Genomic DNA, 15,087 nt, shown 5'->3' on the forward strand with positions numbered 1-15,087 from the left:
CCACAGTTTTAGTCTTAGATTGTACCTTGTGGTTATGTGCTCATTTCTACTTTCATTCTTCATTTTTCTGCCAGTAGTCATCTCTCACAGGATCAAACTTAATCAGAAACAAGATGAATTAAGCCTGCAAAATAGGTGATGTCACGGATTAAGTGGTGGTTCAGACGGCATTTTCTGTATCTACATTTGTTGTAAAGACTCTGTATAATATGAAAATATGCATTTTTTTTTTTTTTTTAAAGAGAGGAAGCGAGGGGGGCAGAGATGAGGCGCAGGCAGGAGAGAGAGATTCTTAAACAGGCTCCATGCCCAGTGTGGGCCCCAACATGGGGCTCAATCTCACAACCCTGAGATCACAACCTGAGCTGAAGTCAAGAGTCAGACACTTAACCAACTGAGTCACCAGGTGCCCCCCTAAATGTGCATCTTTTAAATAGGCTTTAGATATTACTGTTAAACAGTACACTCACGTCATTTCCAGAAAATATTACCTTTGAGAACAGATTTTTGCCTTAGAGGAATTAAAATAAATGCTATGGTTCTTTGATTCTTTGCCATCTATTTAAATGGCAATAATAATTGTGTAAAAGGGCTGTATATATAGGATAGATATAATCTAGAAAAACATTGGGGTATCATGCTTACCCAGAAATGCCAATAAATGCACATGTGAATTAATATAGTAATTCACTTGTTATAAAATGCATGAAATACTGATGCCACTGGGGAAAACAGTGACTAAACAGAAACTTTTGCAATCTGTCACCTTTCTACACCATGACAATTTTTAGGTTTCTAGGGAACAGTAGTAGGGTCATAAGGAGGGACCTGGAAACCATGAATACATACATACACTAGGTCAAATCTGGCTCTGCCACTTGCCATTTGACCTTCTGAACCTTCACTTCTGCCTCTATAGAATGAAAGTGACAGTGTAGAACACTGTCACGCACATTGGATGCACACTGTATGTTTGTATGAATAGATGAGTGATCCAAAGGTTACAGATCCAAATACGTATGTGGCTTGAAGTGTCCTTAGCAGGGTCTATGGCCAACCTAAGAGTTCATGCCAAATTCATGTTCAAGAAGGGGTCTGTGCTTGCCATACTGGAATGGGAAAAAAATAAAAGCCTCTAAATTTTTAAAAGAAGCTGGAAATCTGGATTTTATCTGTTACTTCCTGTTGTTTAAATATGGGAAACTAATTCAAAATTTGGATTAGGAACTATAGGCTAAACAAAACTCATATGCTAGTTTTAACCTGTGGCTAGCCACTTTTTGATCTCTGATTTGGTCCAGTCTTTTAAAACAAAAGAAGGTAGACTACTGGAGGAGAATCTCAGTTTTGGAAAAGTGGATCCAGGACTTTTGTCTTTTAAGAGCTGTGAGAAGAGGGGAAAGTGGAGATGCTGATTACAGATGCTAGAGAATAAACCTCTGAGGAGAAAATTAATGGCTAACTATATGCACTAATGTGAAATGTTTACCATTAAATCCTAATTATCAGGTAGCATATTATGCATATGTAACATTCAAATATGCCATCACAGTGATATTGTTAACTTTGTGAATTTTATTTGACAACAGATATTCTGTATTATGTGACTAGAGAACTCCATCCATGACTGAAGCAGCGTCACCACTTTATAGTCAACCTGGAATCACTCTAACCCATGCCTCATGGCCCTCATACCTTTGCCACCCACACAGGGCTAAAACTAAGCTAACATGATGATATAAGAGGCAAAGACATCACACCCCAAAGTACCTTTCCAACAATGCTGAAATTCCTATTCGAGTTTAGAGATAATTAAATGCTATTTTCCTTTAAAGTCAATTTGCTAAAGATTTCTCACCACGTATAAAGGCATACTGAGGGGTGCCTGGGTGGCTCAGTCAGTTAAGCGTCTGCCTTCAGCTCAGGTCATGATCCCAGGGTCCTGGGATCCAGTCTGGCATTGAGCTCCCTGCTCAGTGGATGTCTGCTTCTCCCTCTCCCTCTGCCTGCCGCTCCCCTTGCTTGTGTCTGCTCGCTTGCTTGCTCTCAAATAAATAAATAAATAAAATCCTAAAAAAGAAAAAAGAGAGATACTAAGAGAATAAGGGTGTAACTAGGGTAAAAAGGAAAGGAGGAGAAATAACACGGGATGGTAGACATTGAGAAATCCTTGGCAGGAAGTGGCATGATTGTATTTTGTAAAGATCACTCTAGTAGCATCTTGAAGAAAGAAACACAGTAGTACAAGAAGCTGAGACAAAGTCAGAAGACAGCTGCAGTGTCCAGTTAAGAAATTATGAAGGGGGGTTGCCTGGGTGGCTCAGCCGGTTAAACATCTGACTCTTGATCTCAGCTCAGGTCTTAATCTCTGGGTAAGGTGTTCAAGTCCCACATTGGGCTTCAAGCTGAGCTTGGAGCCTACTTAAAAGAAAAAAAAAAAATTTGTGAAGGGAGAGTGACATCATGGCAGCGTAATAGGTCCCTACCAAAACTGAATCATGAACAAACAGAAAATGTGAACAAACAGTTAACAAGTTAGGAGACTGAATCAGTAATCAAAAAATTACCTCCCTCCAGAAAAACAAAAAGCCCAGGACAAAACTGTTTCACAGGTGAATTCTATCAAACATTGAAAGAATTAATATCCTTCTCAAGCTTTGCCAAAGAACTGAAGAGGGAACACTCCTAAACTCTATTCATGAGGCCAATCTTAGCCTGATATCAAAGCCGCATAAGCACTCAACCAGCAAAGAAAACTATAGGCCAAAATCTCTGATAAATATAGTTGCGAAAAATCACAACAAAACATTATCAAACTGAATTCAGCAGCACATCAAAAGGTTCCTACACCATGAACAAGAGGAATGTACTCCTGGGATACAAGCATGGTTCCACATATACAATCAAAGAATGTGATATGCCACAGATGCAGAAAGCTTTTGACAAAAAGGCAATGTCATTTTATGATTTAAAAAAAAAAAAAAAAAAAACGCTCAACAACTGGGGTATAGAAGGAACATACTTCAACATAATAAAGGCCATACATGACAAGTACACAACTAACATCAGACCCAACTAAGTTTTCATACACGTAATTGTTATTTTCCCTTAAGGTCAGTGTGCTTAGGGAGATTTCTCAACCTTTATGTAAATACGCTGCCAGGATGAGGGCTTTACATAACTCAGTTGTGTAGAAAAGTTGAAAGATAGGAACAATCAGGAGTGTGTACTCTCATCAGTCTTACTCAACATACTACTAGAATTTCCTGGCCAGAACAATAAGAAAAAAAAAAACAAAAGCATCCAAATCAGAGAGGAAGAAGTAAAACTCTTTTTGTCTGCAGATGATACAGTCTTACATACATAAAATCCTAAACTCCACCAAAACACTGTTAGAATAAATGAATTCAGTAAAGTTGAAAGATACAAAATTGATGTAGAAAAATATGTTGCATTTCTTTTTTTTTAAGATTTTATTTATTTATTTGACAGACAGAGATCACAAGTAGACAGAGAGGCAAGCACAGAGAGAGGAGGAAGCAGTCTCCCTGCTGAGCAGAGAGCCCAATGCGGGGCTCGATCCCATGATCCTGTGATCATGACCTGGGCTGAAGGCAGAGGCTTTAACCCACTGAGCCACCCAGGTACCCAATATGTTGCATTTCTATACAGTGATGATAACTAGCAGAAAGAGAAATTAGGAAAACAATCCCATTTACAATTGCATCAAAAAGAATAAAAGACCTAAGAGTAAATTTAACCAAGGAGGTGAAAGACCTGTACTCTGAAAACCATAAAACATTGATGAAAGAAGCTGAAGATGACACAAATAAATGAAAATATATACCAATATACCATGCTCCTCCTCTGGAAGAGCTGATATTGTTAAGATGTCCATACTATCCAAAGCAGTCTATAGATTCAGTGCAGTCTCTATCAAATACCAACAGGGGCCCCTGGGTGGCTCAGTTGGTTAAGCTTCTGACTCAGGTCGTAGTCTCATGGGTTGTGAGACAGAGCCCTGCACTGGGCTGCCCACTTAGAGGGGAGTCTGCTTGAGATTCTCTCCCTCTGCCCCTCCCCCTACATGTGTGCACTCTCACTCTCAAATAAATGCATCTTTAAGAAAAAAAAAATACCAATAGCATTTTTCACAAAACAAGAACAAAGAATCCTAACATTTGTCTGAAACCACAAAAGACCCTGAGTAGCCAGAACAATCCCAAGAAAGAATAACAAAGCTGGAATTATCACAATCCCAGATTTTAAACTATACTACAAAGCTATAGTAATCAAAACAGTATGATACTGGCACAAAAAAAAACAAAACAAAGATCAACTGAGGAGAACAGAGAGTAGAGCCCAGAAGTAGAGCCATACTTATATGGTCAATTAATCTATGACAAGAATACACAATGGGGAAAAGACAGTCTCCCCCACAAACGGTGTTAGAAAAACTGGACAGCTACAAGTAGAATAAAACAATCAATTTCTTATACGATATACAAAAATAAACTGAAAGTGGATTAAAGACCTAAACACAGGAGCTAAAACCATAAAAAATCTTAAAACAGTAACTTTTTTTATAGGCCGTAAACTCTTAGACATCAGTCTTAGCAGTATTTTTTGGTTTTCTCTCCTCTGACAAGGACAAGAGTAAAAATAAACTATTGGGGGGGCGCCTGGGTGGCTCAGTGGGTTGGGCCGCTGCTTTCGGCTCAGGTCATGATCTCAGGGTCCTGGGATCGAGTCCCACGTCGGGCTCTCTGCTCAGCAGGGAACCTGCTTCCTCCTCTCTCTCTGCCTGCCTCTCTGCCTGCTTGTGATCTCTGTCTGTCAAATAAATAAATAAAAAAAATTTATTAAAAAAAATAAATAAATAAAATAAACTATTGGGATTACATCAGACTAAAAAACTTTTGCACTAAAGGCTGCCACCAACAAAACAAAAAGGCAACCTACTAAAGAAGAGAAGATATTTGCAAATGATATATATGATGAGGGGTTAATATCCAAATATATAAAGAATTCATGGAACTAAAAACTGAAAAACAAACAATATGATTAAAAAATGGGCAGAGTACCTGATTAGTTATTTTTCTAAATAACATATACAGATAGCTGACACACACGAAAAGATGCTCAAAATCATTAATCACCGGGGAAATGCAAATCAAAACCTCAATGACTATCACCCCATATTGATAAGAATGGTTAGTATAAAAAAGACAAGAAATAACAAATGTTGGCAAAGATGTGGAAAAAAGATTCCTTTCTCTCTTGGGAATACAAAATGGTGAAGCCATTATGGAAAACAGTATGGAGCTTCCTCAAAATATTAATAGAATTACCATACATCCAGTAATCCCACTTCTTGGCATTTGCCCAAAGAAAATAAAAACACTAAATGAAAAGTATATATCCCTTATGTCCACTATACCATTATTTTCAAAAGCCAAAATACAGAAACAACCTAAGTGTCCAATAGATGGATACAGAAGATGTGTATACACACACACGAATATTACTTGGCCATAAAAATAAAGAATGAAATCTTAACCATGTGTGATAACATGGATGGACTTAGGTATATTACGCTAAGTGAAATAAGTCAGAGAAAGACAAAGACCATATGATTCCACTTATATGTGGAATCCAAAAAAACAAAACGATGAACAAATGGACCCATAAATACAAAGAACGAACTGGTGGTTGCCAAAGGGGAGTGAGATTGTGGGGGTAGGGGGAGGTGATGAGCAAAAAAGGTAAAGGGGATTAAGAGGTACCAACTTCCAGTTATGAAATAAAAAAGTAATGGGGATCAAAAGTACAGCATACAGTCAATCATACAAGTTAACTGAATACAGTCAATAATATAAAAATAACTGATAAGTAATGGTAACTATACTTATCATGGTGTTTCAAAATATATGTAACTATTGAATGACTATGTTGTACACCTTAAACTAAAACAATATTACATGTCAAATAACTTCATTTAAATTTTTTTTCCACTTGCAGGATATAAAATTAACATACACAAGTCAGTAGTTTCTATACACTAACAATCAAATATCTGAAAAGGGAAGAAAACATTCTCCTTTACAAGTGCATCAAGACCAATAAAAGACAGGAATAATTGTAACCATGAAGGTGTAAGATCTAGACACTGAAAACTAAAAAACTATGATCAAAGAAACTTAAGTAGTATTGTTAAAATGTCCATACTACCCAAAGCCGCCTGTAGAGTTAACACAATCCCTATCAAGATTCCAGTGGCAATTTTTAAAGAAATAGATAAAGCAATTCCAAAATTTCTATGGAACCGCTAAAGACACCTAATAGCCAAAGCAATCCAGAGAAAGAAGACAAAGCTGGAGACATCCCATTTCCTGATTTCAAACTATAGAAAGAATATCAGGCTACAGTAACCAAAATGGTATGGTACTGGCACAAAAATAGGTACAATAACCAATGGAACTAAATTAAGAGCCTAGGCATTAGTACCCTCACATATAGAGTCGACTAATATTTGACAAGGGAGTCAAGATATTCAGTAAGAAAAAAAAAAGTACTTTCGAAATGGTGCTAGAAAAACCTGGGTAACAATTTTCCAGATAATGAAAATGAACACTGATCTTACATCACTCATAAAAATCACCTCAAAATGGTTTAAAGACTTGTAAAACTTGAAAATGTAAAACTCCTAGAAAAAAAAAAAAAACACACACACAGGGATAAAAACTCTTGATGATGGTCTTGGCAACAATTTTTGAATAGGACACCAAAGTAGAAGCAATAAAAGCAAAAGTTAGTGAGAGAAACATGAAACTAAAAACTTCTATACCGCAGGGGCGCCTGGGTGGCTCAGTGGGTTAAAGCCTCTGCCTTCGGCTCAGGTCGTTATCCCAGGGTCCTGGAATTGAGCCCCACATCAGGCTCTCTGATCAGCAAGAAGTGTGCTTCCCTTCCTCTCTCTCTCTGCCTGCCTCTGCCTACTTGTGATCTCTGTCAAATAAAAAAAAAAATTAAATCTTTAAAAAAAAAAAAACAAAAACCTTCTATTCAGCAAAAGAAACGACAAAATGAAAAGGTAACCTACTAAATGGGAGAAAATCTTTGTAAATCATGTATCTCATAAGGGGTTAATATTCAAAATACATTAAGAATTCACAACTCAATAGCAAAAGCCAATCTAATTAAAAGATGCATAGAGGATCTGAATAGTTTGTTCCAAAGAAGACATACAAATGGTCAAGAGATGCAGGAACAGATGACCAGCATGAATAATCGTCAGGGAACTGCAGACTGAAACCACAAGGAGATATCACCTTGGGGAATGCAAATTCGTGTAGCCTCTGTGGAAGAGTATGAAGTTCCCTCAAAAAATTAAAAACAGAACTTCCACATGATCCAGTAATTCCACTGCTGGGTATTCATCCAAAGGAAACGAAATTACTATCTCAAAAAGGTATCTGCATTCCCATGTTCACCGTAGCATTATTTTCAACAGCCAATACATAAAACCACCCAAGTGTCCATCAACTGGATGAATGGTTAAAGATGTGGTATGTGTGTGTGTGTGTGTGTGTGTGTGTGTGCTTGTGTATTATTCAGCTGTGAAAAAGAAATCCTATCATTTGCAACAACATCAATGAACTTCAAGGACATTATATGTTAAGTGAATAAGAGAAAAACAAAGACGGTATGATCCACTAATATGTAGCATCTTTAAAACAAACAAACACACAAAAACCTCATAGATAGAGAACAGATTGGTGGTTGCCAGGGGTTGGGGGCTGTTGTTGGGCAAAAAATGGATAAAGGTGGTTGAAAGGTACAAACTTCCAGCTATAAGTCCTGGGGCTATACGGTATTGAGTACAACATGGTGACTACAGCTAACAACACTATATTGTGTATTTGAAAGTTGCTAAGAGAGTAGATCTTAAAGTTCTCATCACAAGAAAAAAACTGTAACTGTGTGGTGACAGATGTCAACTAAACTTATTGTGCTGGTCATTTTACAGTGTATACATAAATCATTATGCTGTAAAACTGACACACTGCTACTTATGTAGAAGTGAAGGGAAGTAGTGTAGATGGCTTCAAACGTTCTTTTCATGGTCTGACTTCTGCTCAACTCTCTCATCTCCTGGACTATCACCATCTTAAGACCAAGATACCCTCTCAGCCACTGCTATTTCCCAGCATGGGGAATGGTCTCTTTATCATCACATTCCTCTACTAGGACATGCTGTCCCTCTTTTCACCTGATTCACTTCAACTTATTATTTAAGACTTATTCTTAGTTCCTCTAGGAAGTTACTCTTACCCATGGTGGGTCAGATGATTCTCCCTGTAATGCTTTGGCAACCATAACTACACTTTTTCATCCTTCTCCCACTGGGCTATAATCCTTTAATTACCTTTCTTCTGAAAGAGACTATATGTTTTGCAGCTGTAGGAAGAGTATCTTATTTATTTCTGTGCCCTCACTAACTAGTGCAGGGGCTGAAACAGACTCAACCTTGGTTTGTTGAACTAAATGGCAAGGAGAAATTATTGACTTAAAAAATACAGTTGATTTCTAAATTAAAATATTTATAGCTTAAGTGACTGATGAGAACAATTTTCTAACTGTATCTTCCTAGTGGGATATATTCAAGAACAAAAGAAAGCAAATAAATATTTGGTTTTGGTAGCAGTGTTGTAATTCTCAAAGCATTTTTGCATACTGTAGGTCAGAGTGCATAAGTAAATATATTGATGCCACTGAGAAACAGCGTTTTCATTGTGAGAGAAGAAAGATAGAAATATGAATGGGAAAAGGTAGGGGAAAATCAGATGTTATTAAATTTCAATTGACCATCAACTCGTGGTTTTTAAAATATAGTTTCTAGTAACAATGAGCACACCTAGCTCCTCAAACTTGGCGTCTAAGGCTGACACCTTAAATGAAAAGAAACAGGGCTCCTAATATAAATAACTAGTTCCAGATCTGGAACAATATAGAAAGTGAGCCTAGAACACAAATTTTAATGCGGCAAGTCAAAAGGATACAGCTTAACAGGGCTCCTACAGAACAAATTTGGGGCAATTTGATCATCCAATGGGATAATCATGTTAATATGTCAAATAAAAAAAGGCCCTAGAGCTAACAGTGATTATGAGAGGGCAGAGAATGAGAAAAAGAAAACTGTTCTTTACAAAAGAATACCAACTAATAAACCAATAAATACAGAAAGGGGGATCAAATGAGAAACACATCATTTCATGAATTCTGGTGTAGTAACCAACTCAGGCAAAAATCCTCATTGATGCTGAAACAACTGAGTGAAAGGTTGGGGAAAGGGATCGTCTCATAGCCACAGAGCATCACTCTAGAGAGACTTAAAAATACAATGGGAAAGCATGATCTTCCAGCGGAGGGCTGCTGGCCCTTTGCCAAAGTGCTTGCATGTAGCAGTGCGTTACCAGGCCACACTGAAATGATGGGACTCCTGATGCAATGCAGTAAGTACAAATTATATATAATATACATCAGAAGCATCTATATCATCAAAATTAGAAGTCTACCTTTTGCCAAAAGCGTCCTCGTTGAATTATGACGAACAATCAGAAAAATGGTGAACATAAGACACCAGGTCTGATCTCCTCATAAATGTTTTATGTCTTGGGGCACCTGGGTGGCTCAAATGGTTAAGTGTCCAACCAACTCTTGACATCAGCTCAGGTCTTGATCTCAGGGCCGTGAATTCAGGCCCCATGATGAACTCCACACTGGGTGTGGAGCCTACCAACTAAATAACTAAACAAACAAACAAACAAATAAATAATGTTTTGTCATGAAAAACAAAAGCAGGGGGAGACTAAATTACAGCAGATAAAATAGACAAAATGCAATGCATGAACTCTGATCCAATTTAAAAAAACAAGCCGTTTTTGAGATAAGAGAAATTTAAATGTAGACTATATACTCATGATATTGCATATAATTTTGGGATTACATAGAAAAACGTTATTCTTGTAAAACTGTTTAAATGGAAAGAAAAAATCTCAGGGTCCTGGGATAGAGCCCCGCGTCGGACTCTCTGCTCCGTGGGGAGCCGGCTTCCCCCTCTCTCCCTGCCTGCCTCTCTGCCTACTTGTGATCTCTCCCTCTGTGTCAAATAAATAAAATCTTTTTTTTAAAAGTTGGTAAAAATATTTTTAAGTTTATAAAGTTTTTGGTTTGCCATCATTTCTTTTTTTTACAGTTTACCTTGATTTCCTTCTTTTGCAGCTAAGTTCCTGCATTTCAGTGGCAATTCTACCCTCACTAATTGACCACCATTTTAAGAAATATTTTGGCAATTACATAATATTCAGAAGAGGGCAGCAGAGTAAAACTTTTCTTTAAAGTATGATCTTGGTGTGTTAAACTTTGCCAATTATTTGAAAATCAGACTTCACCTCTCTCTCATGAATAAAGCAATTGTGTTAGTGTTTCTCTTAGAAAATTGGAAAACTCAAAAGGCAGTCTCTGAGACTTCAATTTTTCCAATCTAAAATCTAGACTCAATGTTTATTATCTGATGGGACATTCCTATTCTCCCCTCTGACAGCCAGTTACAACCAAGGAGTGGCTGTATCAAGACACTTGATAACTTCTTTTCTGGTCTTCCTGTTCTGAAAACCACCTTCCTCCTAGCTAGCCATCCACACTCCCACCCATCCATCCACCATTCATCTACCCTCTCACACACCCCCACATCCGTCTTGGCAACCACTATTCCCCTGAGCTTCCTAAACTATTTCCATATGCTAGTGCTCTGGAACCTTCAAAGACTCCCTACCATGTACTACGTCAGATCTCAACATTTCCAATGGTGTGATTTTACTCGGACTGAAAACTTTATTTCCTACTACTTCTAATGCAAATTTTTGGTTTACTTGGATCATCATATTTTTGCTCTGTGAACCCACTGTGTTCAATCCCATCTCTGTATCTTTGTTAATACCCGTAGTTCTCAAAATTCTTTGTCTCATAATTTGGTCTGAGAGGCAGCTGAGAACCAGTTGCATGGAATCTTCCAGTTGATATCAAAGCTGCACAACCAACAGTATACTACAGAATTCTATGGGGCATCGTTCACACTACTGTACTAATAGATTTATGTATTTATTACTTTCCACTAGATGGCAGTGAAGTGTCCGGAAGAAGTAGTGGCTTTTGCTACTTTAAACACTAATAGCTTTTTTTTTTCTCCTTCTTTTCATGCAGTATTTTAGGTCCTACAGCACAAAATAACTTCCAAATACTTTGTGACTAATTTTGTCAATATGCGATATACTACTGTAATTCAAAGAATTGGTATTAACTCAATATCTAATGCAATGACTTATCACATACTTCCCTCCTCAAAATCTTGCACCACAGTATGTGGTTCTAACACTTGATTCTAAAACATTTTGTCTTCAGACTCTATTACACTTTTGAAGATTATCAAGAGTCCCCAAGGAGCTTTTGTTTATATGGGATATATCTGCTGATATTCCTATATTGTATGAAAAATGATGCTTTAAAATATTTACCTATTAATTCATTAAAAATCAAAACTCAAAATCTATTACATCTTAATATAGATAACATACCTTTAAGAAAAGCAGCTAATTCACACTCCCTCCCAAGTAGTGAGAAGAATGGCATTTTTAAATTTTTGCACAACTATTTTATTTCCAGAACTAGATTTTTTTTTTAAGATTTTACTTATTTTGACAGAGAAAGAGCAAGAGAGAGAAAGAATATGTGCATGAAAGTGAGCGCACAAGCAGAGGAAGAGGGAGAAGGAGACTCCCTGCTGGGCAAGGAACCCTATGTGGGGCTTGAACCCAAGACCCCAGGATAATGACCTGAACCAAAGGCAGATGCTTAACTGACTGAGCCACCCAGGCGCCCCAAGAACTGGATTCTTGAGACAGCAGAAGATGCGGAACCTTAGGTTCACCTCGCTCCATGAATACAACTAGGTAACTATCAAGTCATCCTAAATCCACTAGAATTGACCTTTAAACTGGCAAAACAAACTCTACAAGTAAATGCAGAGGCCACACTGAAGAAGGCAGAAATGCAGACAGAGGTTAGGAGAGAAAGAGACTGTGGCCACTGCAGTGGGGAGGGAGCCATGGTCACAGAGAAGGACCAGAGACAAGCTAACACACAGGAGGACAAGAAGAAAATAAATCCCCATAGCAATTGGCTTAGAAAGCAGGAGGGCCCGAATTTCTTGAGTTCTTCAACTAGATGGGCTTAAAGACTGGAGTTCTAAAGGTCAGCATGCTTGACTCTAGAAGAGTTCAGGAGGACAATGGAGCTGCACAAAGAGAAAAGGCAGGTCAAACACCTTGCAGACTTACAGCATGGAAACAATGATCTGAAGAGCACCTGGGGCACACATGGTGAGGTTAATTGCTCTTCTCAGAGCATATTACAGAGAGTCAGCATTCATGATGAAATTCCTCCTGGAAGAAAGGAACTCCAGGCACCATTTCCCACCCTGCCCTTCAGCATAATCACAGGGCCACCTGCAGGAACCAGCAGAGACACTTGCTACCTAACTTACACCAAGCTCCACACCCCCACGATCTGTTGGAGCTGCCCCTCTGAGTTACACCTGCCTCAGTCCCAGCATGGCGGGCCCTTCCCCCACAAGACTGGCCCAAACCCATGATCACACCTCATCTCCTAATGTGGGAGTTCTGGGGACCCTTAGTTCTGGTGGCAGTGGTACAGCACCAACAGGTCTCATTTCACAAGCAGATCAGAGGACACCTACTTGAAGCTCAACACATTCAGGCCAGGAACCAAAGACTGCCCACAAGAGGCAAAGAGCCTCTGCAGACGACTGACCGGAAGGATAAAGCAACCAGGACACAAAAGCAGGGTCTATGCAGCACAATGGATATACTCTCAGTAGTATCAGGCCCTAGGGAATAGGTGACATTACACTGCAGGGACCTCTTCTTCATAAAGCCACTACTCTCAAGAACAGGAGACAGAGCTGACTTTCCTAAGAAAAGGAAACAGGCACAGGGACTTAAGACAAAATGAAGACGGAGTAATTTGTCCCAAATGAAAGAACAGAACAAGGCCACACTAGGGATCTAAGTGAAAGAGATCAGTAACAATGCCTGATGGAGAATTTAAAGCAATGATTGTAAGGATACTCCCTGGGCTTGAGAAGAGTAGAGGACATTAGTGAGACTATTAACACAAAGATAAAGAATAACAGAGAAGAGATAAAAGGCTCAATAAACAAAATGAGAAACAGCTTCACAGAATAAACAGTAGGCTGGAAGAAGCAGAAGAATGAACTGGTGACCTGGAAGAGTAATAAAAGTAATCAAGCTAAACAAAAGAGAGAGACAAAAGAATTATGCAAAATGAGAAGAGACTTAGGGAACTCAGTGACTCCATCAAACATAGTACATTCCTATTATAGGAGTCCTAGAAGAGGAACGAGAAAATGGAGCAGAGAATTTATTCTAAAAAATAATAGCCGAAAACTTACCTAACCTGGGAAAGCAAACAGATATCCAGACACAGGAGCCACAGAGAACTGCCAACAAAAACAACAAAAGCAGAGCCACGCCAAAAGATACTGTAATGAAAATGGCAAAATACAGTGATAATGAATAAATATTAAAAGCCACAAGACATGGGGGCATGTGGGTGGCTCAGTCAGTTAAGCATCTGACTCTTGATTTTCGGCTCAGGTCATGATGTCAGGGTCCTAGAATCAAGCCCCGCATCAGGCTCCACTGTCAGCATGGAGTCTGCTTTTCTGCCTCTCTCTCTCCCTCTGCCCTTTCCCGTGTGTGCATGCATACATACGCTTTCTTTCTCTCTCTAATGAATAAATAAATCTTTTTCTTAAAAAAAGCGTGGGACACAAAGTGCTGAATCATAAAAACCTGCACCTCAGAATAATCTATCCAGCAAACCTATCATTCAAAATAGAAGGAGAGATAAAGTTTCCCAGACAAATAAAAAATAAAGGAGTTCATGACCACTAAACCAACCCTGCAAGAAATACTAACAGGGACTCTTTGAGGGGAAAGGAAAGATCAAAAATTACAGTATGAACATAGGAAACACAGAAGCAGTAAAAATCAGTGTTTCTATAAAGTATCAATCAAGGAACTCACAAAATAAAAGGATATAAAATATACCTTACACCATATACCTAAAATATAGAAAGGACCCATACTTGGATGATACTGATGATAAGATGGACCCAGAGACAGAAGAACCTTATGAAAAGTTTTGTTTGGAATCTGAGCATAAGCAAAAACAGTAAAGCTAGGGGTGCCTGGGTGGCTCAGTTGCTGAGCATCTGCCTTTGTTCCAGGTCATGGTCCCAGGTCATGATCCCAGGGTCCTGGGATTGAGCCCCACATCGGGCTCCCTGCTCTCCAGGAAGCCGGCTTCTCCCTCTCCCACTCCCCCTGCTTGTGTTCCCTCTCTTGCTGTGTCTCTCTCTGTCAAATAAATAAGATAAAGATAAATTTTAACATATCAGTTTTATAAAGCAGTTTAGGTTATGGTGATTTAGCAGAACACAGGAAAACAAGAAAATGTGTCACATTTATACCATATTAAGGATGTTATGTTTCTAATGTATGCAACTTTAATTTTGTTTTACACTATCTCCCCAAATAAACTTAAAATGTGTGTGTGTGTGTGTGTGTGTGTGTACACACTTGCAATAGTTTATATGTACACTTAATTCCAGTTTTGGCTACAATAATATCAATTTTGAAAACAAGTCCTAGGCTTGCCTCATCACTCGAACATGGCTAGATAACTACTGAATCATTCTGAAAACCCAAGAAATCAATCTGAGGAGTAACAGAACAAACTATACAACTAGGCAAAGAGAATAGGCTACTGTGGAAGGTAGGAGGTGCAGAGATGAGATTTTGGGGAGGAAAGGATTGTGCATGTTGCAGAGGAGAGGTAGTGTTAATCACTGAGAGAGGCAAGAGAGAGAAAGAGAGGAGTGCACAGAGAATCACATAGGAAAAATTTCCCCAAAGCCATTCA

The 15,087-nt window shown here is 38.5% G+C and overlaps 1 long non-coding RNA gene across 3 annotated transcripts in view; it reads right to left on the reverse strand.

Annotated features, from left to right (window-relative positions):
* The window catches only part of LOC125101061 (uncharacterized), a 78,000-nt gene that overhangs the window by 41,061 nt on the left and 21,852 nt on the right, over positions 1–15,087 (reverse strand). For all 3 annotated transcript variants that reach the window (XR_007127748.1, XR_007127750.1, XR_007127747.1), the window contains exon 2: positions 26–124. This is a non-coding gene — a long non-coding RNA (uncharacterized LOC125101061). The remainder of the gene's footprint in view (positions 1–25; positions 125–15,087) is intronic.

Source organism: Lutra lutra, chromosome 5 (genome assembly GCF_902655055.1).
Source record: "Lutra lutra chromosome 5, mLutLut1.2, whole genome shotgun sequence".
Classification (NCBI taxonomy): domain Eukaryota; kingdom Metazoa; phylum Chordata; class Mammalia; order Carnivora; family Mustelidae; genus Lutra; species Lutra lutra.